At 35.6% G+C, this 26,990-nt stretch overlaps 1 protein-coding gene and 1 long non-coding RNA gene across 12 annotated transcripts in view; one reads left to right on the plus strand and one right to left on the minus strand.

Annotated features, from left to right (window-relative positions):
• The window catches only part of SLC16A7 (solute carrier family 16 member 7), a 166,035-nt gene that overhangs the window by 106,128 nt on the left and 32,917 nt on the right, over positions 1-26,990 (plus strand). The window lies entirely within an intron of this gene.
• On the minus strand, positions 7,969-12,966 carry LOC111097579. Its single transcript, XR_005365316.1, has 2 exons — positions 12,876-12,966; positions 7,969-8,395 (listed from the first exon to the last, which is right to left on the minus strand). It is a non-coding gene; the product is annotated as an uncharacterized LOC111097579 (long non-coding RNA).

Genomic DNA, 26,990 nt, shown 5'->3' on the forward strand with positions numbered 1-26,990 from the left:
ATTCAGCTTTCAAATATATGAGTAGGGAAGCACAGTAGTTGCCATTAAACTATGTAGAAAACTATATAGATCTCATAAGTGCATGATAAGGAAATGTTTTTGAGCTGAACTTGAAGAATGAGGATGCAGCCTTAATGAAAGGAAGGGGAAGTACTGGAAGCAGAGCTAATAATATAAGTGAAAGCCTTAAAGGGGGAAAGGTTATACAGAGCTCTAGGAGTCCAAAGACAGTGAAGGTGATTGAGATATATGATGAAAAGATGGAGAGAAGTGTAGTTGATGGCCTAAAATCTACTGAAATTTTCCTGGGTGACTTATTTTGTGTCCATGCAGATGCAAAAGGAGAGAATCAGATGATGGCCGTCTATGATACCAATATCACAACTCTGGGCACTCACCCTGTTTTTGTTCTATTTTAGGATCATAATTCTGAATGTATTAAAATGCAGTGGATTTTCTTTACTCACATTAGTTATGTTTTATGAAATTGCTGCAGACGGCAATTCAACCAGTAAATATTGAACCCTTGCTCCTAGGGAAAATACAAGGTTAGGTTCCTATGAGCCCCTAGTCATATTTTCATCAACTGATCAATATATAACCTTGTTTTGTGTGTGTTTCTGCTCAGAAACATCTTATTTAATAGTTGACCCATTAACACTGAACTCACACCAACAACGGTGACACTGCCTGAATGAAGCTTATATATAACATATATATTTTCTCCATAAGGCACAGCACAGTACTAGCCTATAACTAAACCAGGAGACTATAAGACCATTTTTAAACAGTAAAATCATCAATAAAAAAGTACAAAAATGTGGAAAACGTGGCACTAAATAGGGAAAAGAACACTTGTTTACAGTATGAGAATGGAAATAAGGCAGTGTCACCTTGCTTGACCTTGGGAACTTGCATGGCAGGAGGTTCCAGTTTTTCCCCACTTTGTACATTTCTGTGAATGACTGTGAAAGCACTAAATTTTAGTGAGTAGGCAAGTTCACCTCAATACGGAATCTGGAGATAAGGAGGGTCCACCCTACCTGTAGACTTTTTCTGATAGAATTGCTATTTCCCATGCTGTATAAAATGATTTGGAATTACCCAATGTTTTCCTTACAGTTGTTTTAATTATATTAGCATTTATATACATACACATTGATTATAACCCTGGATCTTACCAAAGCTCTCCTAACAGAATACAACTTTCTCAAGCAATTAAAACAAAAATAATTACACCTAGAATCACTATAATCAATAGACGGTGCTTAAATCTAAAGCTTTGGAAAACTGCTATGGAAGCTTTGATAGATTTTTGAAGACTGCTGCTAAGATGGTGCTCCATAGCCTTGAATAATTCTGATTAGAATGCGTTCTGCAAACTTTGGGAATGTTTGAGGATTATAGCATTTTCTTGGTTCACATTGTTCTTTGGCTTCACCAATTCATGCAGTGATGGGATTAGAGATTTATTCAAGGGACCAAATGGAAGCAACCTATGTATTTTCTCAGCACCCCAGGAATGAGTGTGAACTCCTGGAAAGCTGAAAAGGAATAAGCTCAGAAAAATAGAACTCTGATTTATTTCAGATTTATCCATTCATTTCAGAGTATAACTAAAATATAATCTGTAAACAAGAAAATGAATGAAATCTAGATAATGAACAAAGGGGAATAAAGGGGGAAATGTATATTGGTGATTTGGAATTTCTTTTAAATTTTCCAAACTACCACCAGGTAATCTAATGTTCATAACCATGACTTGACATCTATATAGAAAGAATAAGAATCCTCTAGGTACTCAAAGCATTTGAAGTATCCTTTTAACATTAATTAATATCCTATTAATTAGGAGAAAAATTCAGAGAGTAAATTTAAAAATACTGGAGATTTTAGCTCAGCTGGTATAAACTCTCAGGATACTACTGGGAAGATGAAATGGTTTGTACTGTGGAAATGATAATTGTGAAATCCATGTGGCAAGAACAGACAATTGGCTATTTGACTTTTGGACAAGAACTGAGCTACAGAAACATTGAAACAGAGGTCTGTCTCAATGGTACAGATTTCTATCATCCTCCAAAGAGTAGGCATTAATCTAGAGATTGAGAAATTTTTCAAAGTGTCTCTGTATTCTATGCCCTTGTTGTCTGGGACAAACTTTTTTTCCTCTATCAGAAATATGCAAAGGGTTGAATTTTAATAACCTCACTTAGAGTGCTCTTGAACCTATAGAAGCTGTCATTACCCTTCCAGATGCTTCTTGGGTAAGAGAAGTGTTTCACAGTTAGTTTAAAATATATGTAAAATATCTATGCAGAATTAATTTTTCCTTTTCAGATAAAGAAAAATAAGTTTGAGGAATTGACTCCAATAAAATTAATGATCATCCTTTCTTGTGAACACTTCTTCACACAAGAAATAATATTAAGCACCTTTATGTTGTGCAAAAATATTACTTGGAGGTATTCCCGAAATCAAGCATGATGTGTTTTAGAAGCTGGATAAAACTTTCCAAGGGCAGCATAACCTCTGCTCCTTAAAGCTGGCTCCCATATTAGTTCAAACACAACTGAACTAGAAGCTGGAGGCAATTTTTAAGTGCTTGTGAAACGACATCCCTGACACAACAGCCTGCGTCATTCTATTGACATTCCAAAATAAGTCTGTGGGAGAAAAAAGAATGACAGTTTTATTCACTTCATATTTTAAATTCATATTTGTGACCTCTTATTTTGTCTTTTTTGACTAATTCTGTTCTCTTAGATTTAATGAATGAAATGTCAGTTAATGTTGAGTAATTATTAGACATAGGTATTTTTTTCCCCTCTCTACTTGTGAAAAATCAAAATAGAAAACAGAAAGTATTTCTGTTTATTTTATGTTTTCTGTTTTCTGTTAATACTTTCTGTTTTCTCTATGTTCAGCACTCATTCATTCTCCCTTGAGGTCAGTAGTAGCAGCAGAAAAACATGTCTCACAAAGAATCTGAATTTCTGTTTGGTTTCACACAATACATTTTTGTTACTTTACCTAGGTCATAAATATTTCTTCATCATCAAATGATATAATAGGCCTCAAGTAAGTTAGCTAAACATTTGGGTTTTAGTTTTGCCTGCAATCATAATTATTCATGAGCTTCCATCTGTAACTGTTCATGTTTTTTTCTTTGAGAGAAAGAGAGAGCATGGGGGCGAGAGGGAGAGCATGGTGCAAAGAGAAACTTAAGCAGACTCCACACCCAGTGTGGAGCCCCATGCAGGGCTCAGTCTCAGGGCCCTGAGATCATGATCTGAGCTGAAACCAAGAGTTGGATGGATGTTCAATGGACTGAGTCACTCAGATACTCCTGGTCATGTTTTTTTCAAACAGGTGTTCTTTTTCCTACTGGTAGTCTGTTTCATTTATTCTTTTGTAGTGCATAATCATTGATTAAATGAAGAATCTAGATGCTTTGATGTTCTAAAACATACCAAAAACTTTTAGAGATGAATAATTGATTTTTTCTTTAGTAAATTCTTAAACAAAAGAAATATTTTTATACCTTTTTTTCCCCCCCTAAGAGGTAGTATAACATAGTGGAATAGTGGTTTAGGGCATGGACTTGAATTTGGCTGTGTTCAGATTCCAGTGTTGCCACTTACTAGCTGAGTAGCTCTGGCAAGTTACTTACTTCTCAGCTTCAGTTCCTTATAAATAAAAAATCCATGCTGCTTTTCATGAATATATTTCCAAACTCTCTATTGATTAGTTTCATCTCACCTAATTATACACAATAAGGAAGAACAACTATGATATCTTCCCATCTAAACCTGTGTGTGTGTTAAGGTAATATTCTAGCATTGAACTTATTTGAACAATTTTGAAAATTCAAAATTATCCAAAGATCTGGACAGCATCTCTGATGTGGAAACCAGGAAAAATGGATTAAGGAGGAAAGAAAGTCTCATGTGATAATGCCACCTTTGCCTTAGATGTCAACCTACAAAAAATTACAAAACTCAGGGGGGGAAAAAAGATCCTTTTTTCTATTACTTTGACCACATTTGCCTATCTTTTTTTCTAGACATTGTCTAAATTAGATGATCTTAGACCAGGTTTATGTTCTAAGTCTCTTTCCCCTCCCTTTTTGTCTATTTTAACGCAATAGCCTGAGAAAAGCTATCTGATGTGAGAATACATGAGTTGCAGATTCCATCATAACAACGAAGCCATTGTGCTTTGTCACCTTTTGCTGTGAATGGCTGTGTATTGTGTTTGAACAGATTTTAACACAGCGTATGCACACAATGAGCACCATACAAATAACATAATGCAACCAGAGAGAAAATTTGAAACAGAGAAACAAAAATGATCAGAAACATGTATTTGTGAGTTTATATTTGTTTTTGAAATGGAGAATCCTCTTCTATCAAGACAGACAAATCAGATTTTATCTTTACACGGTGGAAATACCGAGTCTAAGAAGAGATATAATAAAACAATATGAAGTTCTGAAGGGTATGGATTATGTGAATAGATGTGTTAACTAAATTCTACAATATTGGAATTGTAGTAAGAGAGAAGGAAATGTAGGGACCAAGAGAAGACTGAAAAAGATAATTTTTATTATATGAAGGAATGTTGATCCAATAGAATTTATGATCCCAATAAAAAATGAATTAGACCAAATTTTTAACAGAATCAAAGTTTAGATAAATTCAGAAATGATAAATCTACATATAAATGGAAATAAAGTTATTTAATATATATTCGTAACCCATCCTTATTGAGGTTGTTGAATTGTGAATTTACTAAGAATAAGATAGCATGTGGATCTTTCAAGGAGATATTAGAAATGGAACTCATACCTTGGACTGTCTGGTTTTAAAGCTCATATTTCTCTTAACTTTTTTTCCCCTGTTTTAGTGTTCTAAGAATGCTTACCAGCAGACCTCATAATTTTCCTTCTTTATCTCACCTGTTTACATCTGGACCTATCTGCTATCGTTTCTCTCCTGTACTGTCTACGTCCCAGCTGAAGCCACCCTCTTTACTCACGCACTTCATCTTTTGCCTCTCATCTGCTGCAAGATAGTCCTACAGATGAAATTTGCTTCTCGCTCCTTCATTAGCCATAGTTCCTCTTAAACAGGATCATTCCTGTAGCATATAAACATGATATTTTATCTTCCAAATTGGAAAAAAACAAAACAATATAAATAAAAAACATTCTCTGGACCCATTTTCCCCACCAGCCACAATCCTACTTATTTCCTTCCCTTTAGGCAAAACTTCTTGAAAGCATTGCTATATTTAGTATCTCTGATTTCTCTCTTTTCAGTCTCTTTGCCCCATTCCGATTAGATATTTCTCCCACCACTCATCTGAAATTGCTGCTTTCAAGATCTCCCATGACTGCTGTGGGATGTTTAGTAATTTCTTGGTTCCCATAATATTGACCTCTCAGCAGCATTTGGCATGGTAGCTGCTCACTTTCTCTACCATCAAACACTTTCTTAATTTTACTTGTAAAAGACCACACTCATTTTTTCTTCTGATGCTATTAACCAAGCCTTCTCTGTGTTTGTTTCCAGTGGTTTTTTTTTTCCAGAAACTTTCAGCATTGACATGATAGGCTCTTGGATTTCTGTATGTATTTGCTCCATAGATGACGTGTACTTCTGTATGACTGTAGCGATTGTAAGTTGATGCCTTTCAAATTTAGGACCGGATCTCCAGGCCTAATCCCCTGAACTCTAGACCTGCATATAAATATTCTTTCAGCATTTCCACTCAAATGCTTAATAGATATCTCTAACTTAACCTGTCTCAAATTGATCTCCTGAAATTCTCCCTCAAAGCTATTGATCAGACCACAAACAGGAATGTTTCTTGATTACTCTCCGTTTCACTCTCTCTCTCTCTCTCATTCTCAGAATTCTGAGTAGCGCATCTTTTGGTTCTGCCTAAAGAACCAAAAGATGGTTCTAATTTGTATTCTAAATAAATACAAAATTTGATCACTCTTCATTATGTCTGCTGCCATTACTTGGTTCAAGACACTATTATTTGTAGTCTAGATTACTACTGTAGCCTGTTAGTTGGTGTCCCTGTTTCTGTATATAGCTGCCAGTGAAATCCTCTTGTAACCTAAGTCTGATCTTTTCTTTCCTCTTTACAAACATATCTGAGGCTTCTCAGAATGTCAGCTGTCCCCCATTACTTCCCTGACCCTATTCTTGCTCGCTCTGGTGTCACTATATCGCCCACCTACTATTTCTAAATATCCCAGTCATGCTTTCATCTCAGGGGCTTGTGCTTATTCTTCCCTTTAATGGATGATATTCCCTTGAATTTATAAATGACTACACTCATGCCTCCACTTCTTTCAGGTCTCTACTCAAAATTCACATCCAAGAGAGGTCTTGTAGAGCTAGCTTGTCTAAAATTTCAGCATCATATCCACCCAGTTCTATCCTCTTTCCTTGCATTATTTTTCCCATCTGTTGTATTTTTATCATTATCCATTATTTAGTTTTTACCATAATGCTTCTGCCCTATAGAACTTTCTGTGATGGTAGAAATGTCTGTAAATCTGATTGTCCAGTAAATGTTATCCACTTTCATGTGTGGTTATTGAACCCTTCAAGTTACTTTGAGAAAGGAACTAAATTTTTACTTATTTTTGTTTAATTTAAATTTTAAAAGCCTCAGTTGGCTAATGGCTACCATATATACCATATAGGGCACTGCAGGTTCAGAAGGTAAATTTTCAACCCCACGCTGGAATATAAATCCCATGAGACCATGGACTTGTAGATCTTCAATGGGTAGATAAGCCTTGGCACATAAATAATAAGTGCTTGATGTATAAAAGGAAGGAACAAATAGATCATTATCAAAACTATTGTAGCAATCATAAAATAAGCCATGAAAAATTGGGTCTTGTTCCTGGATATGCTATTCAATAATGGCTTGATTTTTCAAGAGTCACTTTTTCAAAACCTAAATTCCTTCACTGAGATTCTTTTTCTTTAATTTGATAAACATGCGTTAAGCTCCTCCTATGGTAGATATTGATGTCCAAAGACAAAAAAGATATAGCCCCTACAAGTTTTGTCCAGTTGGGAAGAAAAAGAAGTGAAAAATTTTAAATCTATGTGATAATTTTAAAGACAAAGATATGAACTGCTATGGGAAAAAATAAATTTAAAAATAGCCTTAATGGTCAAAAGAATAGTTGGTAGAAATGGGAAACATAAGGCTTCCTGGAGGACAGAGAGGATTTAAACTATTTAGGAAAAGTCAACATTTTAGTATAAGGACTACATCTTTGAAGTTAGTTCCTTCCTATAACATAAAATGTGGAAATGTGGGATATTTGAGTGCAAGGCATTGCATAATATGACTTTGTATGCTATTATGAGGTCACAGTGTCCATATGCAGAAAATACTGTCATAAATTTGGAAATCCTTCAACTACTTTCTGTTACAAAATTCTAAAAAATAATTATTTGTTTTCTACTCTTGTTCCCCTTTTTCCATTGCTTTTTTATTTCCACTGCTTTTCTTTCTATGCGAATAAATATTTTCTTGCTTACAGTAGGTGAACATTTTACAAATTCTTTTTTATTCCTAAGCAGACATGCAGTTTATAAAGATAATGAATTTTTTTTAGATAAACTTATGTTTTATTATACTTTCAAAGATTATGGTCAAGTTCTGTCTGCTATGCAGAATCTTTTTCAATCGTCTCATTTTTTAATGAAATTTAAAATTTTAATTCCAAAATATTTAGCATACAGTGTTTTATTAGTCTCCGATGTACAATATAATGATTCAACAATTCTATACATTCCCCAGTGCTCATCGTGGTAAGTGTACTCCTAATCCTCATCACACGTTTTATCCACCCCCTATCCCCCTGACTTCTGGTGACCTTCAGTTTGTTCTCCATAGTTAGGAGTCTGCTTTTTAGTTTGTGCCTTTTTTTTTCCTTCTGTTCATTTGTTTTTGACAATGAAAAATTCAATTGTAGAGATTTAAAAAGTATGTATACATAATGTTATTATGCGTGAGATATATGTGTGTGCATATATGATTTTAATATCAGAGATACCGCATCAGCTCCGTAAGTAGTCATACACACTCTAAGGAAACTTGAAAACAGAAGAGCCTGAAAGACTGAAAGACTTCAGGGCAGCATCTCATGGATCCTCGGTGGACTACGACTTTTGTGTCCGTCTCTTATTCTAGTGCAGAGGATTAGGTGACAGTGGAATAAAAAGTACTGTTAATTTGGTAAAGCAAGGTGCTGTTTCACCTTTCACACAAGCCAAGGAACATATCAGGTATCTCTCCTGAAAGCATAGCTTACTGTTGTAGTTCAATATCAGTTTTCAGGTGTGTCTATCTATAAGGAAAGAAAAATAAAATTATTAAATAAAAATAATATTAATATTAACAATATCCCTTGCAAACCACATCTCAAGTCTTTCTTGAGGTGAGTCTCTGGGTTTTTATATCAATTATAGACAATAAAAAAGAATCATAATTGAACTTGCTAATCTGATATATTATTTCCCAAGTAAACACATGTTGTGTTTTATAAGATAGAACTTCTAGTAGACTTGCTGGAACCAGTTGGATATTTATATCTGAGGTGTTTGCCAAGTTATAAAAGAGAATAGGGCTGGAATTTAAGACATAGATGTGATTCTGTTTACTCAGAGCATTGTTAATTAGTTAATGATGTCATAATATTTTCATTAAAAGTATAAAGAATGGAGGTGCCTTTGTATTTAGGGATAATTTTTTTTTAAAAATTGAGATACATATGGCAAGTCTCATCTGAGTCTTTTACCTGTGAAATGAAAGTGGTAATAGAAAACTTCCAGCTTATGAAAATACCAATTAGGCAAATTACACAAAGTGTAGTTTACTTCCCACTATGTAATCAATTCCAAAAAAAAAAAAATAGCTATTGATATTCCAGTGCCAAAGAATAATAATACAGCTTCACAAATATTGTTGTATAAGCCCTTTCCCTCAAAAACTCAAACACATCAAATCAGAGATACAGGAATTAATCATTTGCTCATATTCATAACTAAATAGAATGCTTTTAGTGGGTTCTTAGCATATGTTGTTGGTATAGTTTATCATTAAACAGCTAGAATCCACTTCCAACTCCATATAATTTAATATTATTTAAAGAAACATTTCACACTTTGCTTCATAATTATATGCTTTCGTAGACCTTTACAAAGTGAAAGTTTCCTTCATCTTGCTGCTGCTTTACTTTGCAGATGAAAAACAGACCCAGAAAGTTTTGATTTTCGCAAAAGCTATATAGCAAGTAGCAGTGGTAGGATGAGGGCATTGGTGTCTGACTTCCAGAAGTCGTTTTTCAGGATTCTTTCTCCTTGTTAGGTCATTCTCTATCCTTCTATTAAAAATAGTACATAACATTCTTCCACTAGAAATAACTGTCTTCAAATTATTCTCACTACAAAAAAATGTTTTAGGATTTAAAATTTATGTACTGCTTAATTACACTCTGAGATACATGAGACGTATTTTGAAAATTATACTAAACAAACATAAGCTATATAGTGATTATTATTATTATCCTGCTTGGTGAATAATAAATGCTTTTATTTTTCAACATGTTTAAGCCTTTCGAAAAACATGAGCATCGCCCTCGTCCGTATTATTTGACCAAGCTGCTTATTTTCTGTTCTCTTAATCATCCCTCATAAATCAGTCCCTAAGCCTTTTAGACATTTCACTTGTTTCTTCCTGAACTGCCTCCTACATGTTCTTATTATTGTAATTTATTTTTTGAGTGTTGACAGTTTACTTGGCACCATTCAAAACGTAACATCTTTCTATTTAGAGAGATGATTCAGATTACCACATTGCAGTTCATGTGGTCTCAGGAGACCACAGAAGCAGTGTGAACTGTGAACTGAACCATCGTAATCAAGTTGAGGATATGAGGAAGGGATCAAAACAATTAGTGGATAGAGCTCAGAAGCATTTTTTAACCTCAAACTCATTTCCCCCCTGACTGTGTTTAAACTTATCTCCTTTATAGTGAGGAGTGAGTACATGTGGCTAATTCGAGTTACATCAGACCTATGGATGACCAGAAAGCCCTGAATAGCAGTGACATTCATATTGAAAATTAAAGTGACTTGAAACTCTTTTGAGAAAGGTCTTTGGACTATGAAGAATGGCAATTTTCAGTTAGCCAGTGTTTTTTTTTTTTTTTTTTTCATCAATATTTTAAACTGTTTTGAAAACAAAATATGCAAAGTTTTTAGATATAGACTGGTAGATATTTAAGTATCTGGCTTTTAAGTAGACACTTCATTTTAAGAAAGAAAAAGGAATTAAAAGGTAGCGTGGGAAAAAAGGAAGGGGGGAGATACAGATTTCAGGGACTATGACAGGCAGATTGCTTGTTTAGTACAACCTTGTCACTGTTCTCACTGACCTTGCATATCAAATTAAAAGGTCTAAATGTTGTTAGCCAATTTCTGATCCACTAGATTTTAATGACTCTCTTAATACTGAGCAAGTTAGTAAATAGCATTGAAAATTAATAGGATATAGAACCAGGCACCAGGAAAGCTGACTACTGGTCCTGGATCCTCCATCTTTGGGCTATTAGAGTTGCTGGCTGTGATGGTACGGGTTGTGCTCTGCTTCACCTACCTGTCCTAAGACCTACCACCCTCAATTCAAGTCCCCCAAACCCTCACCACTCAATAATCTTTACTTATATCTCTGGAAAAAGGTTAGGAATTTTGTGTGATACAATACTTGGAAATAAGATCATCCACTGATATGCTTTATGGCCAATGCATAAGTGCATCAGAATGAAGATATGCAGTCACCTTAAATATTAAAAAAAAAAAAACCCTCTAAGCTGTGGGAGTAATCATACTAAATCCATTTATTTAGCTAAATAAGAATGTTATTCAAAAGGAGGGTGCTGAGGCAATACTTGTCAGTGTCAATCCAAACACTGTCCCGGGTGAAGGAACCTTAGCTAACTGATAAAGAACGTTCCAATTATATTAGCAAAATCATTGAAAATATGGGGTAAGTACGAATGTTGTATTGGGAGGGATAAGTGTGTACACTTAGGTAGAGTGGGGTTATAGTCCTAGTAAGATGAGTTAGTCCCTGGTGAGGACTTCTCTGGTCTCACCACCAGCCTGACTGTAGGGAGGTGGGTTTAGGGTGAGGGAGAATTGGTGCTTTGAGGACTGAAGGAGTTGTGTGTGACATCTCTGATGGTGGGGAAGCTAGATTATTAGAAATTATAGAAAAAATGAAAAAAAAAAAGAAAGAAATCATAGAGCAAGTGAAATGAAAGGCCCAAGTTGTTGAAGGGGATGTTTGCATTTGAACAAGGGGAGAGTGGTGCCTATTGGTTGATGACAAATTCCAACTTATGGCCATTTCAGTGTACAGGGGTAGAAGGTGAAAAAAACAGAACCAAAGGTAAAAAAAAGATTGTGGGGGAAGGGACTTTAAAATATGAGTTTGCCCTTGAAAAGCTGAGTATGTTGTCAGATTACAGACAAAACTCATGTTTCAGTTTATGACTAAAAACCTGGCATCAGAGAATGTTCTAAATAATGAATATCACACTGTGAAACCTATGGTATAATATTAAACCATGCTTCCCCCTGAAAGGACACATACTTCTATATACTGTGGTATATTTTTCTTTATTATATAGGAAAAGAGAAATCTAGAAATTCTAAGGAAGTATCCAATAGATAGGTGCCTTATGTAGATACCTGTCTGAGATTGTTTTTCCAATTTGTCTAAACTTTCATCTTAAAATTCATTTTTATAGATTAAAATTTGCAAAAATATGTTTCCACTTAAGATTATAAGCGGTACCATTAAATTGGGTGAAAGTCATGCCCCATATATACTGTCACTGGATACCCAGAACGTTCTCATTAATTATGTCTGTGCATGGTTTGGATAATTAAATTCATAATTATTCACATTCCCTCTTAAAGTCATTTCTTCTTAATATCAAGCTTACTGTTAAAGTCTACACAATTTCATAGATCCATAGGAGGTAAGGGAATCTATCGTGTCATCATGTTGATTACTAGGCTGGTCAAGTGGGTATTTCTTTATCTTTTTTCATCATTTCCTTATGATTTCTACTTCATGTAAGTGTTCTATAAAAAAATAAAATTAAATTTAAAAAAGTAAAGTAATTTGCCCAGAAAAAATGGTGTTCTCACTCTTTCTGTCTCTCTTTTATTTCTCTCTTTATTAAATGCTACTTTCTAATTGCCCTATCATTATTCATATTCATTCAAGTTTTTCATTCCTCTCATTTGATTTTAATGTTATAGCCTTAATTCTTTACTTGTGGAAACCCAAGCTTTTATGACTCACCTTTCTCCATAAGAAGTTCAATTTTATTTTATTTTATTTTTTTAGAAGTTCAATTTTAACAACAAAATTCTAGTATAGTTGAAACTTGTAAAGATAGGTTTCACTAGGTCTGTGCTTTTGTGGCTTTTAAAATAATCATGCAACAAGTGGATAGATCCCTACCCTACCCTGTAAACAGATTAGTTTCATTGTTTTTTATTTTTATTTTATTTATATTTTTTTTACCTAGACCAAGTTGTCACTTAAACGTGGCCTGTTAAAAGTAAGCATCTGAAGACAAAATGACAGTTCAAGAAAAGCTAAACACAGCTTTCAAACAGCACAATGAAGCCTGCTGACAATGTACCTGACTTTGATACCCTAGTTGGTGCTATCCATTTGTCTGTGGAAGAGTTAAAAGTAGGTCTAGAAAGAGATTTCTTTAAAATTATTGTTAATTATTGAGGACCTACTTTTGTCGTAGTAGGTGGCCCGCCAGCTTTCACATTTATGAAAAGATTCTTCAGTGCCTACACAGAGGTCAATTATGACACAACCCTTTGTGAGACTCTAGAATGAATTTCCAGGACAAAGATCCGCAATCATTAATTCAAGATCTACCAGGAATTGTCAGTGCCTTATCTTGCAGGTGTCCATGCCACTTATTGCCACCACACTTTTTTTTTATTATTATTATTGATAATGTTCTTGGGGATCCCTCACACAAAAGGAAGATTCCTCTGACATTTACTTAGGCACATCTCTGTCAGCACTGTTGACCGAACAGAATTCTTAATCTTCTAACTTCATCCACAGGAATAGTCTTAAGTCTGCTCTAGAAGATTGAGTTCTCTAAGATTAAAAATAACCAGAAAATGCAGCTCCTAAAATTATAAACTCCAGTGTTTCCAAAGTTTCCCCTGTTTCCTGTGCTAGTATGTAAATACATTTTTAGTATGAGAATTAGACATGTTAGCAGTAAGTATATATAAATTTACTGTTATGTAGTTGCATCTGAGTAAAATATTGGTAAAGAAAAAACAGTATTATTTAATAAGAGAAGTCACCAAAAAACACAAGGAATGACTTAACTAAGGAAAACTAGATTGGTGGCCATATCACAGAGAACATTTTGCTTGAGTATCTTGGCAAGGTCCATCTGTTTTACTTTTTCTTTTCCTAATTTATTTTGAGATATATTCAGATCCCAAGTGACTTTTTTTTTTTTTTTTTTTTTTTTTTGTGCTCAGAAACTCTCTTGAAATACATGCTTTTCAGAATGGAATGGTTTAGTACTATTCCACCAAAATATGACTCTCTTAATAGATCTCAGGAGCTTTCCAGTTCTCAGTCTCTTCACTACCTGTGCTTATCCATAACAGTGTTTATCCATCCAGACTCCCCACGCATTTCCCTAGACCTGTGGAGTGCTTTTTAATAGATTAGAAACAAACGGGGAGGAAAATATATCACTCCATAAAGTGAATAATCATGATAATGAAATCTAAAGCAAACACGTTTATTAAATATCTGCCAGGACAGGTTCTAAATACCTTTATGCCCAAGTGCCTTCTTTTTTTGGCTTAGTCTAGTTCCTTTTATGTAATAAACAGTTAATAATGTATACCGCAAATGAAATTAAATGCAAAACATTCATGCACAAACATGTTCAGTCTTTTACATTTTATTCTTATGTACATTCAAAACTTATGAATGAAGTAAGAATCTACCCTAAGACGTTTTCAGAAAATCTTAAGTGACAAAAAAATAGTAACATTTTTATATTTGTGCCGCATTTTAAAGTTTATAACATTCCTTACCATGAATTACCTTATTTGAATTTTAAACAATTTACGAGTTTGGGGAATGATATGATCATTTTCTAGATTACAGAACTTCTGAACTACAGGTTAGAAAGGTTAAATGACTTGTGAAAGATCACAGGACTAAGTCTATAGAAAAGCAAACCTTGCAGCCCCAGGCTCAATGCTTTGAAGTGTTTGATAGCACAGTAACAGTCCCAGATATAAGTCCCATTAACTTTATCTCTGCTTTTTCAAATCCTTGAGTTTATTGACTATCTAAATTCCTTGGATTAAATATAAAAAAGCCCATATTCCAGCCTTTATTCCAGTGTTTGTTAGCCATGTGACCCTCATGTAAGTCACCTGAGCTCTCTGAACCTGACTTCTCCATCTGTAATATGGTTTATAATGCTGCTCTTGGCTCATCCCAAAGAGGTCATTGTGACCCACACTCAAAAGAGAAAGTGTTCTGAAAATGACTAAGTGCTGCTGTTCTAGAATGTAAAATATTTGTTTAAATATTATTTCATAACACCATTGCATTTTGTAATGAGGATTTCACCCACGAGTAAAGAAATAGAGTCCAATGTCTACTCCACCGCTAGGAGCTATGAGATTCCCAGCAAGTCCTTGAACCAATGTGAGAATCTGTTTTGTCTACTATAAAGTAATGATTTTGAGTGATATTTATGTCACTAAAATAGTGATAGTCACGCATTACAATGTGGTGAGAAGTCAAATAGAATAAATAAAAGTGTGAAGGTCTTCATACACTGAAAAGGTGCTATGCAAATAAACATATATGCAGAGAAAAGTCTCAATGTGTACTCTATTTTAAAATATTACGTGTTTTAGTCCTTATGTTGGAAAATGGAATGCTCCTGAGTCTTTATCAGTTGTATAGGAAATAAGCCAAAGCAATTATATGAAAGGGTACTGTGTACAGGAAGAAGACCATCCATAACTGAAGCCTAGGGGATGACTTTTAACTGGCTTATCTTTTGCTATTCTCTGGGGGTTTCAACTATTTTCTTCCCCTATTTCTTAATTTTCTCAAATACCCAAGGTTCTTATTTTTCTGCTGCTTTATAAGGAATTTCATAAAAGTTGAACTGACATTCCATACTGACTCCTACCTTCATGTGTGATTCATACCCCATCCACTCCTTTCAAGTGTCTGCATGCTCCAGCGGATTCAGTTAGACTTCTAGCCTGGTCAGCTCTAGGACTTCCTCACCCCTTTCTGTCAACACCAACTTTGCAAAAGTGAGGGTGTTAAAGGGTTGATTTCTATAAAAGTTGACATATGAGATCACTTTTTAAAAATGTCTTTGTTGAAAAAGTATGCAGTACATTCTCACTAGTGTATGAAAAATATCCCTGAAGTTGCCAATGCAAGAGACACAAGGGCTCTGGGAGGTGAACAAACATAACTAAGTGGTGACTTTATAACTTTGACGTACAGATGCTATGGATTGTCTCAATTCAAACCTGACTTTCTGGTTACAGAAGGAATCCACAGGATAGTCTGGGAGATTCAAGTTATAATCACAAATATTCCTAAAATTTCCTTATAGTTACCATAGGTGATAATGGGGATTTGGGGGCTTTGATGATGTAAATAATTGCAATTCTTTATTTTGGTAACTAGATATTGTTCAAATGTTATATTCCAAAGAAAAATTATGAAGATATTTAAAAAGTTGTTTCATTAGGTTTATAATCACATTTAAAAAAATCCTCCCATATTGCTATAAATTCCTGCATTCATGTATTACTCTCTAGTTTCTTAAAATTCAGCTTGGAGTTTCCTTTTCTGTGACACCAACAGTAAAGCCCGGTGCATTTCCTATATAATTAAATCATCTTGAAAAGAGTTTAAAACATGATACAAGAATGAAAACCAAATTGCCTTTTATAGCTCATGAATATATTTTGAACACTCCCTCTGTGCTTTGTGATTTAGGTAGCAAACCGCTAAGATATAAATAGTATACCACTATGAGGTTCCTGAAAAAGTCATTTTGATTTGAGGCATATTTAATTTCTACCTCAAAAACATAGTTTTTATAATGGAAGAAATGCATTTTGTTAGTAGGAAATCTAAATAATATTCTCATCACAAGCATAACATGCTATATCCTTCCTGAAGTCAGTGTATTTCATTGGATCATTTTAATGTGCTCTGACTGAAGAATATCAATATCGCTCTTCAGATGAAAGGTGGTTCCAGTAATGCCTGATGTCTAAGCATCATTTGTAATACAAATGATGAGGAGCCTGTGGCTTAATGGCCACTAATTTATTTTGAATTTATGATGCATTGCAGCCATTAGAAGTAAGCGGCCCTACATCAGTTCATGGGGAATAAGAATTCTGTTTGTGGTGGCTTTTATTTCTTGATGTTTGATAGGAATATATGCCCATTTCAAAAGGTAGAAAAAGGGAACAACCTTTTAGGTTGTTAGGATCAGGGCAGGATCTGCCAGTTGTGTGTAACGGTTCTCATACACCATGAATTTCACTGTGCCTTATTATAGGTAACCATGAAGTTGCTTTTAGATGAAAGAATGTGGATTGATAGTTTTGAATTATATTTAAACATGAATTCAACAATAATTTTCAGTTCTAACAGTTTCTTAATATATATTTATCATTAAATATGCGAAGATTAAGTAAAATATTAAAATTTGTGTATAGAGATTGCCGTATGTTTAAAATACACATTAACATTAGAATAAAATTCAACTCTAACACTTATCAATTATAAATATTTTGTGATTGATACTAAAGGAAGAAAGAGACATAGAGCATTCAATTGTCTGTTAAGATTACCATCTACTTGAAATAACAAGATTTTTGTAGGAAAATACATTTTAATGCATGGTTTGAGTAAGAATTCAAGGCAACAGGTAGTGAGATTCCATTAATCAGTAAGAGACTTATTCCCACATCTGACAATAGGTGGTGCCAGTGGTTGGAAACATGAGAGCAAAGCTCCAAAGACAGACCCTTTTAGACTTTGTGGAGTTTAAGCTGGATTTTAAAGGAAGAGCAAAATATGAACAGGAACCACATGTGCACAAGGTAATATGGTAGAGAGTCCAAAGAATAAGAAGAATTTCTAGAGTGTGGTTGTTAAGTCGAATAGTTTATCCGGGAGCAGAAATTTCATAAATATGGAATAAGAGAAGGTAGAGTAGGCTTGGGTGAAATGCCTGCCCAAAACAAACAAAACTTTTCAAAAATAATTTCAAAAACAATATGCAGATTTCTAATTATAGCAGCCACTAAGGTCCATTGAAGGGTGAATTCCTGTAGTGAATTAATTTTCTCCTCAGCCTTCTGTTCAGGTATCGCTTCAAGGCTGGATTGGTCCAGGAGGCTACACATGGTCTCTCGTTGCGCTATAAACTGCTGCAGATGCCATAAGCTCTGCAGTTCAATAATCCCTTCCAAAGAGCAGTCTGGGAAGACATCAGTTTAGTGTCCCAACAAAAGAATTTTTGACCAGCCTCATTAGACTTCACTGCCTGGTTCTGTCCAGAAATTAGAACCATTTAGTTCCTTATTTCTATCTAGCCTTTAATAAAGCATACATTTTCCTGGTCATCTGTTCTCCTCATGCATTCCATCCTCCACATTCTGACCAACGTTTCTGCGATGATTTCCAACCCCCCATCGACATCCCTCCTAAACCTTCTCACTGAGCTCTCTGGAACTGCCTTTATATACTGTGTATTAGTAGACGTGTATTATGTTCGCTAGTCTCTACATTGTCAGCCTCTTTCAATGAATAAGTCCCTTGTCTCCTTATCCTAAGCCAGCCCTAGTTTCTTCTCTTACTTCACTACCTCTCAAGTAGTGACTGCCTGTTGTCCCACATCCCACAGTATTTTTTTGTTGTTATCTTAAGATTTTATTTATTTATTCATGAGAGACAGAGAAAGAGAGAGGCACAGACACAGGCAGAGGGAGAAGCAGGCTCCATGTGGGAGCCCGACGTGGGACTCGATCCCGGGTCTCCGGGATCACGCCCTGGGCTGAAGGCGGCGCTAAACCGCTGAGCCATCCGGGCTGCCCTGCCCTGTTAAAATAAAATGTATTTTAACATTTGTGTCACCACCACCTTCCCCCACCCTTCAAGACTCAGTGTTTGTGCTTATGCTCCAAGGCACAATCACAGATTTAGTAGCGGGGAGCCAATGAAGCACAAAGGACATTGCAGGTCAGCTTCTAATAGGATGTACAACTTACTTAGCCTCCTCTACCTGATGGCTATCCAGAAGGCTGTCCTCTTTGAAACCGTTCTGGTACATACCTAAAAGCTTAGAGAAGAATAATAATAAACTGCTTATTATTCTATGAAATCATTGACAAATTAAAATTGAAGTTTTTTTTAAAGATTTTATTTATTTATTTATTTATTTATTCATGAGAGACACACACACACAGAGGCAGAGACACAGGTAGAGGGAGAAGCAGGCTCCACGCAGGGAGGCTTATGTGGGACTCTATCCCGGGACCCCAGGATCACACCCTGGGCTGAAGGCAGATGCTTAACTGCTGAGCCACCTAGGTGTCCCAAAATTGAAGTTTTATAATTAATTAAAATGCCAGTATTTGGGCTGATTGCATTTTGGAGAAAGGAATTTCAGACCAGTTTATTGGTGTTCTCAGAGTGATTATTGCTTAGTAATGGGCCTTTTAAAATAATCAATGCCGTCTCTAAAACCCCATTCCTTTTGTAGCATCATTAAATAATTTTATTACTAACAAACTGTTGATGTTCCTTAATTGCTCTGGCTGGGATAAAAGTGAGCTGACTTTTTGAGCAACTGGGTAAGTTACATGGGACTTTCCCTAGTTTTTCTAATGCCATTGCTGTGATATAAAGAAAAGAGACTTCTTTGGAGTGACTCGGCCTCTCATCTTGACTCTAGATTTGTCCCTATCACAGCTTCCCCATATCTCTGAACCACAGAATTTGTAGAACAGCAGAATTTTTAATTTTTTTTTTATTTGAGACAGAAAGAGAAAACATGAGTGGGGGGGAGAGGGGCAGAGGGAGAGGATGAGTAAGAAGCAGACTCCCCGCTGAGCAGGGACCTGAACCCGGGGCTCCATCCCAGGATATTGGGATCATGACCTGAGCTGAAGGCAGGTGCTTAACCGAGTGAGCCACCCAGGTGCCCCAGAACAGCAGAATTGACTGATACTTTGACTATGGTTTTGTGTCTGTCCTACCAACTCACAAACCAGTCCAACAGAATAGTTCCTTGTTTCTTTAATGGCTTATTGTCTCCAGCTGCGTCCCATAAGTCATTGCTCTAAACTAGACGCCACCGAAAGAGCTCTTGGATCGCAAAGACTAGTAATGCTCTGCCTCTGTGGTAGGAAATAATGATCACCATTCTTATATTTCAATTCACTATTTATGAGGTTTATATAAAATTAAATCCTGGGAGAACTCTAGGCTATGCATTATCCTGCTGCATTATCACAGAAATAGTGCAATTGAAAAAAAAAAAAATAGGTTCACAACACTTCCAGGACAGATACCTGGCCTGAGCTCTCCTGCTCTGTGCTGAGCTCTACTGTTCAGCACACCTACCACATTTGATTTGGGAAGTTTCAGGTTTTGATTTAGAGAATCACTTTAGTAGTCTAGGTCATACCGTTGCAAGAATAAAATCTTTCTTCTAAGGAATAAATTTACATTTTTCCACCAAGTGTGGAACTATACTGTAAGATTTTCAAAGATTGTCCATCATTTGCTAACAAAAATACGACTATTAAAAGCATATGTGTGAATGATTATGAAATGCAACTATAAATTGGAACCGAGTTCAGAAGATATAGCCAAACTGAAAAATAAAATCAGGGTGTTAAATATTGCAAACTACTTGATATTCATTCTTATTCTTCTTTAGTATTTCCTGACTTGGTGGGTTGCAAGAAAATGTATAGGTCTGGGCACTGGAAATAGAGAAGTAGTTCTTGCCCGATGCCTTCTGTATTCTCCACATAAGCCTAGGAAGGTGATCTGCTGAATAATGGCAGAGTAAGAAAGAGGGAGGCTTGAAAATGTGAAGAGGTTTGGAAAAAAAATAAAATAGCCATTGCATATAATTTGAGCGACCTGACGAACTAGAATAAGATGGTTGAACAGCTAGGCGATTTAGGTACCTTTAAATAAAATAGGTGACCATGAATTTCAATTAATTACAATGTCTTACTAGACCTTAAGGGAATAAATACTCGTCAGTGTCAGATGACTGCAGCAGGCCTAATGAGTAACTGGTGACATGGTCAGAAATCTGAGTAGGGCAGCTTGCTGTTGGAAACAGGACAAAGAATGCATTCATGCTGGATTATGATCACATTTATAAAGTGAGGCAAGATGTTGATACGATGACTTTTTGCTTTGAAAACTTTCATGATTTCATCAAAATAGGGGATTAAATTATTTCTCAAACATTAGCACTACTTCGACTATTAGATCTGATGTTAGATAGCTGGCTTGCGTAGCTATACCTTTCAAAGGCAGAAAGAAAGGTAATACCAGTAAACATGCTATCTTACCCTAATGAAAATGCAGTGGCTCAAACAAATCTCTGAAAGAATTACTCTGGGCTGTGTCCTCATTAAAATCCTCTTTTTTTCATCTTCTTATTTGCCCATGATTTCTAAAAATTTTTGGTTATTTTTAAGTTTTATTTTATTGTGGTAACAATACTGACCGAGATCTACCCTCCTAACAAAGTTTTAAGTGTATATGTGGTATTGTTAGCTACTAAGAGTGTTTTTTTTTGTATTTTTTTTAATTGTTTTTTATTTATTTATGATAGTCAAACACAGAGAGAAAGAGAGAGAGAGAGAGAGGCAGAGACACAGGCAGAGGGAGAAGCAGGCTCCATGCACCGGGAGCCCGACGTGGGATTCAATCCCGGGTCTCCAGGATCGCGCCCTGGGCCAAAGGCAGGCGCCAAACTGCTGTGCCACCCAGGGATCCCGTTACTGAGAGTGTTGTACAGCAGGTCTCTACACCTTCTCTTGCTTAACTGAAAGTTTATGTCTTTTGATTAGTAACTCTCCATTTACCCTGTCCCCTCAGCCCCTGGCAACCATCATTCTACTCTTGATTCTATGAACTGGACTATTCTAAATACTTCATATAAGTGGAGTCATGTAGTATCTGTCCTTCTGTGACCAGCTTATTTCACTTGGCATAATATCTTCAAGGTTCGTCCATGCTGTCTCATATTATGGAATTTACTTTTTAAAAAATATTTATTTTTTAAAGATTTTTATTGATTTATTTGGTAGAGTGCCAGAGAGCACAAGCAGGGGGAATTGCAGAGGAAAAGGGAGCAGACTCCCAGCTGAGCTGGAAGCCTGAGGCTGGGCTCCATCCCAGGACTGTGGGGTCCTGACTTGAGCTAAAGGCAGATGCTTAACCAGCTGAGCCACCCAGGTGCTCCTATTTACTTATTTTAGAAAGAGAGAGAAATAGCACACACATATGTATTAGCGGGGAGAAGAGCAAAGGGAGAGAATCCCAGGACCTAAGCTGAAATTAATGTTGGTCGCTCAACCAACTGAGACACCCAGGTACCCCTGGGATTTCCTTCTTTTTGTAAGGCTAAGCAATATCACACTTCATGTATGTGCCACATTTTTTTTTTTATTCATTCATCCATTGATGGACATTTAGATTGTTTCTCCATCTTTGCTGTTGTGAATAAGTATTTAAATGTACATGGGAAAGTGCTAATACCTCTTCAAGGTTCTGATTTTCATTTTTTAAATAAATACTCAGAAATGGGATTTTGGGATCATATGGTGGTTCCCTTTTTAATATTTTGAGTAATTTCCATATTATTTTCCGAGGACTGCACCTTTTTACGTTGCCACCAACAGTGGAAGGGTTCTAATTTCTCCACATCTTGCCAACACTTGTTGCCTTTTGTTGGGCTTTTAAATAGCCACCCTGGCAGGTGTGGGGTGATATTTCATTGCTGTTTTGATTTGGAATTCCTTGATGATTGGTGATATTGAAGATCTTTTCATACACCATTTATATGTCTTCTTTGAAAGACATACAAATGGAGAAATGTATTTTTTAAAAAATCAGCTCTTAGTTTCATTGGCCTTGTGGGTTTTTAAAGGTAGAGTGTCCTACATGTCTCTCACAGTTATTCTCTGGATTTTTAAAATCTTGTTTACTAGCTCCAAATTCTGACATAGGCCAACTCTTCATTTTGTTTCTAAAATATGGACTGTTTTGACATTCATTCTACCTTTTACTGGCATTTCAACCTTTTTCTAAACTATAGATAGTTGATAGAAACAGTTTTAAAATAAGCATCTCCCCCCAAAAAATAAAATAAAATAAGCATCTACAGAGACTATCGTGATCTAAAAGATAAACTCAAAGGGGAGATACATAATAGGAATTGTTTATAGAAAAATGATTATTATTTAATAATATGCATTTCTGTAGAGATCTTTTAGGCCAAGTGAAAAATAAGAAAGGAGAATGAGTGATGTCCATGGGCTACATCTTCATCAATATCTTCATCAATGAATCAAAATATGTTTTGGAGATTCCCTTTTCTTCATATTATTTTTCCTTTCTACATAAATTTTGCACAGTTAACTTTTATCATAATTTTTATTTTAGCTAAATCACTAAAGTTATGTTTATTGAATGTTTAAGAAAGGATCTTTCCATCTACGAGAAATCATATGTGCCTGTAAATTGTTGAACAGATAGATGATTTAATGCACAGAAATTATTCTGACAAGGGAAGAGCCATACTTTGCGAGCTTAATATGTAGAACACTAGGCTGCAGGAGAAGCAATGCTTGATGTACCCGAGGAAAAATACATAGAAATAGCAGCTATTCAATGCATTCACTGTGCTGTTTTACTAATAATTAGCAATGTTGTGTTAAAAAGAGAATTTAGTAGGCTGACACTAGAGAAAGAGAGATTAAAATAATGACTACAGAATCAGGACAAAGGCAAAGTTTATAAATTACTTACCTCTAAACTGATAGAATTTTCCTGCATTGATTTTTTAAAACACCAAAGTTGTATTGACAAAATATGTCATTTGTTGTTTAATTTCATTTGTTTTTAAAATTCAATCAAGCAATTTCTCTAACCTAGAAACACATACTAAGAGAAAAGGAGATATCATAATCTTGCATGACAAACTTTACATTTTTAAGTGCATTTTGCTGTAGAAGCCCTAAACACATCTTTTCTCCCATTTCAGTGGCTCAAATTAGCTTAGTTCTAATCTTCCCCATGGATGAGATTTCTCTCACTGGCCTAGGGTCCTAAACTTTTCATCTGGGGTTGGTATGAATGTTCCCTGATGATGATGACAATGACAGAGGGGATGAAGGGTAATTGCCCTAGAAATTCTAAATTTCAAGTAAAGATTTAAATCAACAAATAAGAAACTGTGCATAAACAACAAAGTGGACATCAGTGGGTTAGTCACCAAGACCTCAGCGAATGACACAAAAGAATTTACACTCTGGTGAGGAAGACAAATATATCAGAACAAAGTAATGCATGTCATAACGCAAACTTGAACCAGTTGTGATACATGTGAAGTAAAGGAGAAAATATCTCTTCCTGAGAGATAAAGCCCACAGGGAGTTACAGTTAAGACAAATTTTGGAGTTTATGTAGACATTTTCTATGTTGGCAAAAAAATTATTCCAAGCAGAAAGAATTAAAATGAATGCAGTAGGAAAATAGGAAGTTAAATTCTCTTTTGCTCACGTTGTATCCTTGATGCTTAAAACTGCCTAAAACATGGTAGACACTCAGCATTTATAAGATCTGTTAAAATAACATTCACGAAAATAATAGGTAATTAAGGAATACAAAAAGCAAAGTAGAAAAGTGTGAAGTTAAAGACAAGTAATATACGGATGAATGAGTCATATCTTATTTTTAAATATTTAGTCTTTATTCTGAAGCTCATAGTCAATTAAGGGTTTTGAGAAGAAAACCCATGATCAATAATATGCTTTTTGAAAGATCACTCTGGTCATCTATTTGTGTCCAGTAAAAGGTGGTACCAGCTTCAAGTAAGGAAACAGAACAAGAATAAAAAGAAGCAAGTGGTTTCAAAGTGTAATTAGGAACTAAAATCGACAGAACTTTGTAATTAAGTTGATATAAGATATGAAAAACAGGGTTATCTAGAGTGGTGTCTAGCATTCTGGCTTGATTGAATGGATAGTGATGTCGCTAAATGAAATCAGGAATGCAGGAGCAGAACAAATTTTATTTCTGAGACTTAAATGAAGCAATATTCATGATTTGACCGATTTTGAAATGTCAGTGATATACACTGCTGAAAATGCTGGAAAGAATTTGTTTGTCCTGTGCTATAATCATTAAAGAGTTTTTGTCTGGAATTTTGAATTTGGGGCTCCTCTAGAAATTAAAGCCTGAAGAAAACTTAAGAGAGTAGAATGAGAAGACGGTTTCGTATTGAATGGTGAGCTGAGCCAGAGCAGTCAGTTTGGTAATATGGCTTTATTGTTGTCTCCAACAAGAGCATCCTTAAGAGTATTCCAGCTTGGGGATCCCTGGGTGGCGCAGCGGTTTGGTGCCTGCCTTTGGCCCAGGGCACGATCCTGGAGACCCGGGATCGAATCTCACATTGGGCTCCCGGTGCATGGAGCCTGCTTCTCCCTCTGCCTATGTCTCTGCCTCTCTCTCTCTCTCTCTCTCTCTCTCTCTGTGACTATCATTAAAAAAAAAAAAAAAAAAAAAGGAGTATTCCAGCTTAGTTCCAGCCATATTGGGATTCCTCATAGACTTGGCCCCTAGGCATCTGAACCTAGCAGAAAAATTATTTGAGTTTTCCTTCAAAGAATATTGACACAGTAGGCAACAGAATACTTAGGGATTTTTATAGATGAAGATATCTGTGCAGTCTGATTTTTTTCTCTAAAGTCAGGCAGTCCAGATTTAGTATTCTTATGTTGTTTAGGATTTAGTATTCTTTATGTCTAACACAAATGAGAGTTAACTACAAAGAAATATACCTACATACATATAGTGACATAATAACATGGAATAAAGGCTCTGAACATTAAGTTACTATTTAAGCAGAAATTACTCCAATTATTAGCTATAGACATATAATAATGAAATTATCATGCAACACAACAATCCAAAAATATATCTGTACAGAAAAATAATTCATTTATAATTTCTTCTGATTATAAAAATTATGAAAGATTTTTCTATTTGTCTTCTCTTTATTCTAATGAGTTAACACTGGATTGTCTTCCTATTCTCTGATCACCACTACATTCCTAGAACTTGTGATCTTACTTTTTTTGGCTTGCTAAATGGAGGAGCAGAGTCGAGTAAGAAATGAAGAGCATTGAAGTAAGAGAGGGTGAAAGGTACCCAGTTCACATATTTTAAATCAGATGATAATCATCAAATAGACCCAATCCATTCTAAGACTCTAACCAATCAGATTAAAATTCTTTCTCCTTAGGCCTAGAATGGCTAATATTATCACAGTTGTATAATGAAAAGGGTGTAAGCAGAGGTGATCTTGGTGTAGGAAGAGGAACTGGACTTTATTTCTTTTTTTTTTTTTTTTAAATTTTTATTCATTTATGATAGTCACACAGAGAGAGAGAGAGAGGCAGAGACACAGGCAGAGGGAGAAGCAGGCTCCATGCACCGGGAGCCCGATGTGGGATTCGATCCCGGGTCTCCAGGATCGTGCCCTGGGCCAAAGGCAGGCGCTAAACCGCTGCGCCACCCAGGGATCCCTGGACTTTATTTCTGTAACTCTTCCAGAACTTTTCCATGTGCATTTGACCTCATTTGATCTTCCAAAGATCCTGTGAAGTAGTCTATAGATCATAGATTGAAAACTCTATTACAGAAGCAATATGATTACGCTAAGTCATTAATTGACAAGTTGATCTGAGATTTGACCATAAATTTTTCCTGATTTTTTAGAAAGGATTGTATCTGTGATTGTGTTGTGTGATATACTGCAAATAGACTTCACTTTCTGTCACACACAGCATATCTGTCTTTGGTGTTGAACCTGTATTTGACACATACAACCTATAGATAAATATTTAAAGCCTGTGTTTGGTGCAACACATGGTACATATGGTGTCTTTTCTGATCAGTGGGTGAATGGGCTGGGATGAAGACTAGAATTTTGTATGTGTGTGTGTGTATTGATTCTTTTTAAGAATACTTTAGCAGAGGAGCACCTGGGTGGTCCATTTGGTTAAGCTCCTGACTCTTGATTTCAGCTGGGATTGTAATCTCAGGGGAGTGAGAACCCTGCATGGGGTAGCTGCTCAGTGTGGAGTCTGTTTGAAATTCTCCCTCCCTGATCCCCTGCCCCTCCTCTGACTCATGTCTGTGCACATCTTTCTCTCTCTAAATAGATAAATATAATCTAAAAAAAATACTTAGAAAAGTTGAATATGAACTGAGTCACCAATGGTTAACCACTTTATATGTATGTAATACATATTTGAAAATAATGTGTAAACCATCGTCCACTATTATGAGTTTTTAGTACCATTTCTAGGCCTTACAAATTTAACACATTTCTCAGCTGTGGTCATTTCCCATCATGTTGCATTTTTGTGTGCACTTTTCTGTTTCCCTCCATTTTATTTTATTTTTAAGATTATTTATTTATTTATTTTAGAGAGGGGAGAGAGAGAGCATGTGAGCAGGGGGAGGGGTAGGGG

The sequence above is a fragment of the Canis lupus genome, chromosome 10 (genome assembly GCF_011100685.1).
Source record: "Canis lupus familiaris isolate Mischka breed German Shepherd chromosome 10, alternate assembly UU_Cfam_GSD_1.0, whole genome shotgun sequence".
In the NCBI taxonomy this organism is placed as follows: Eukaryota; Metazoa; Chordata; class Mammalia; order Carnivora; family Canidae; genus Canis; species Canis lupus.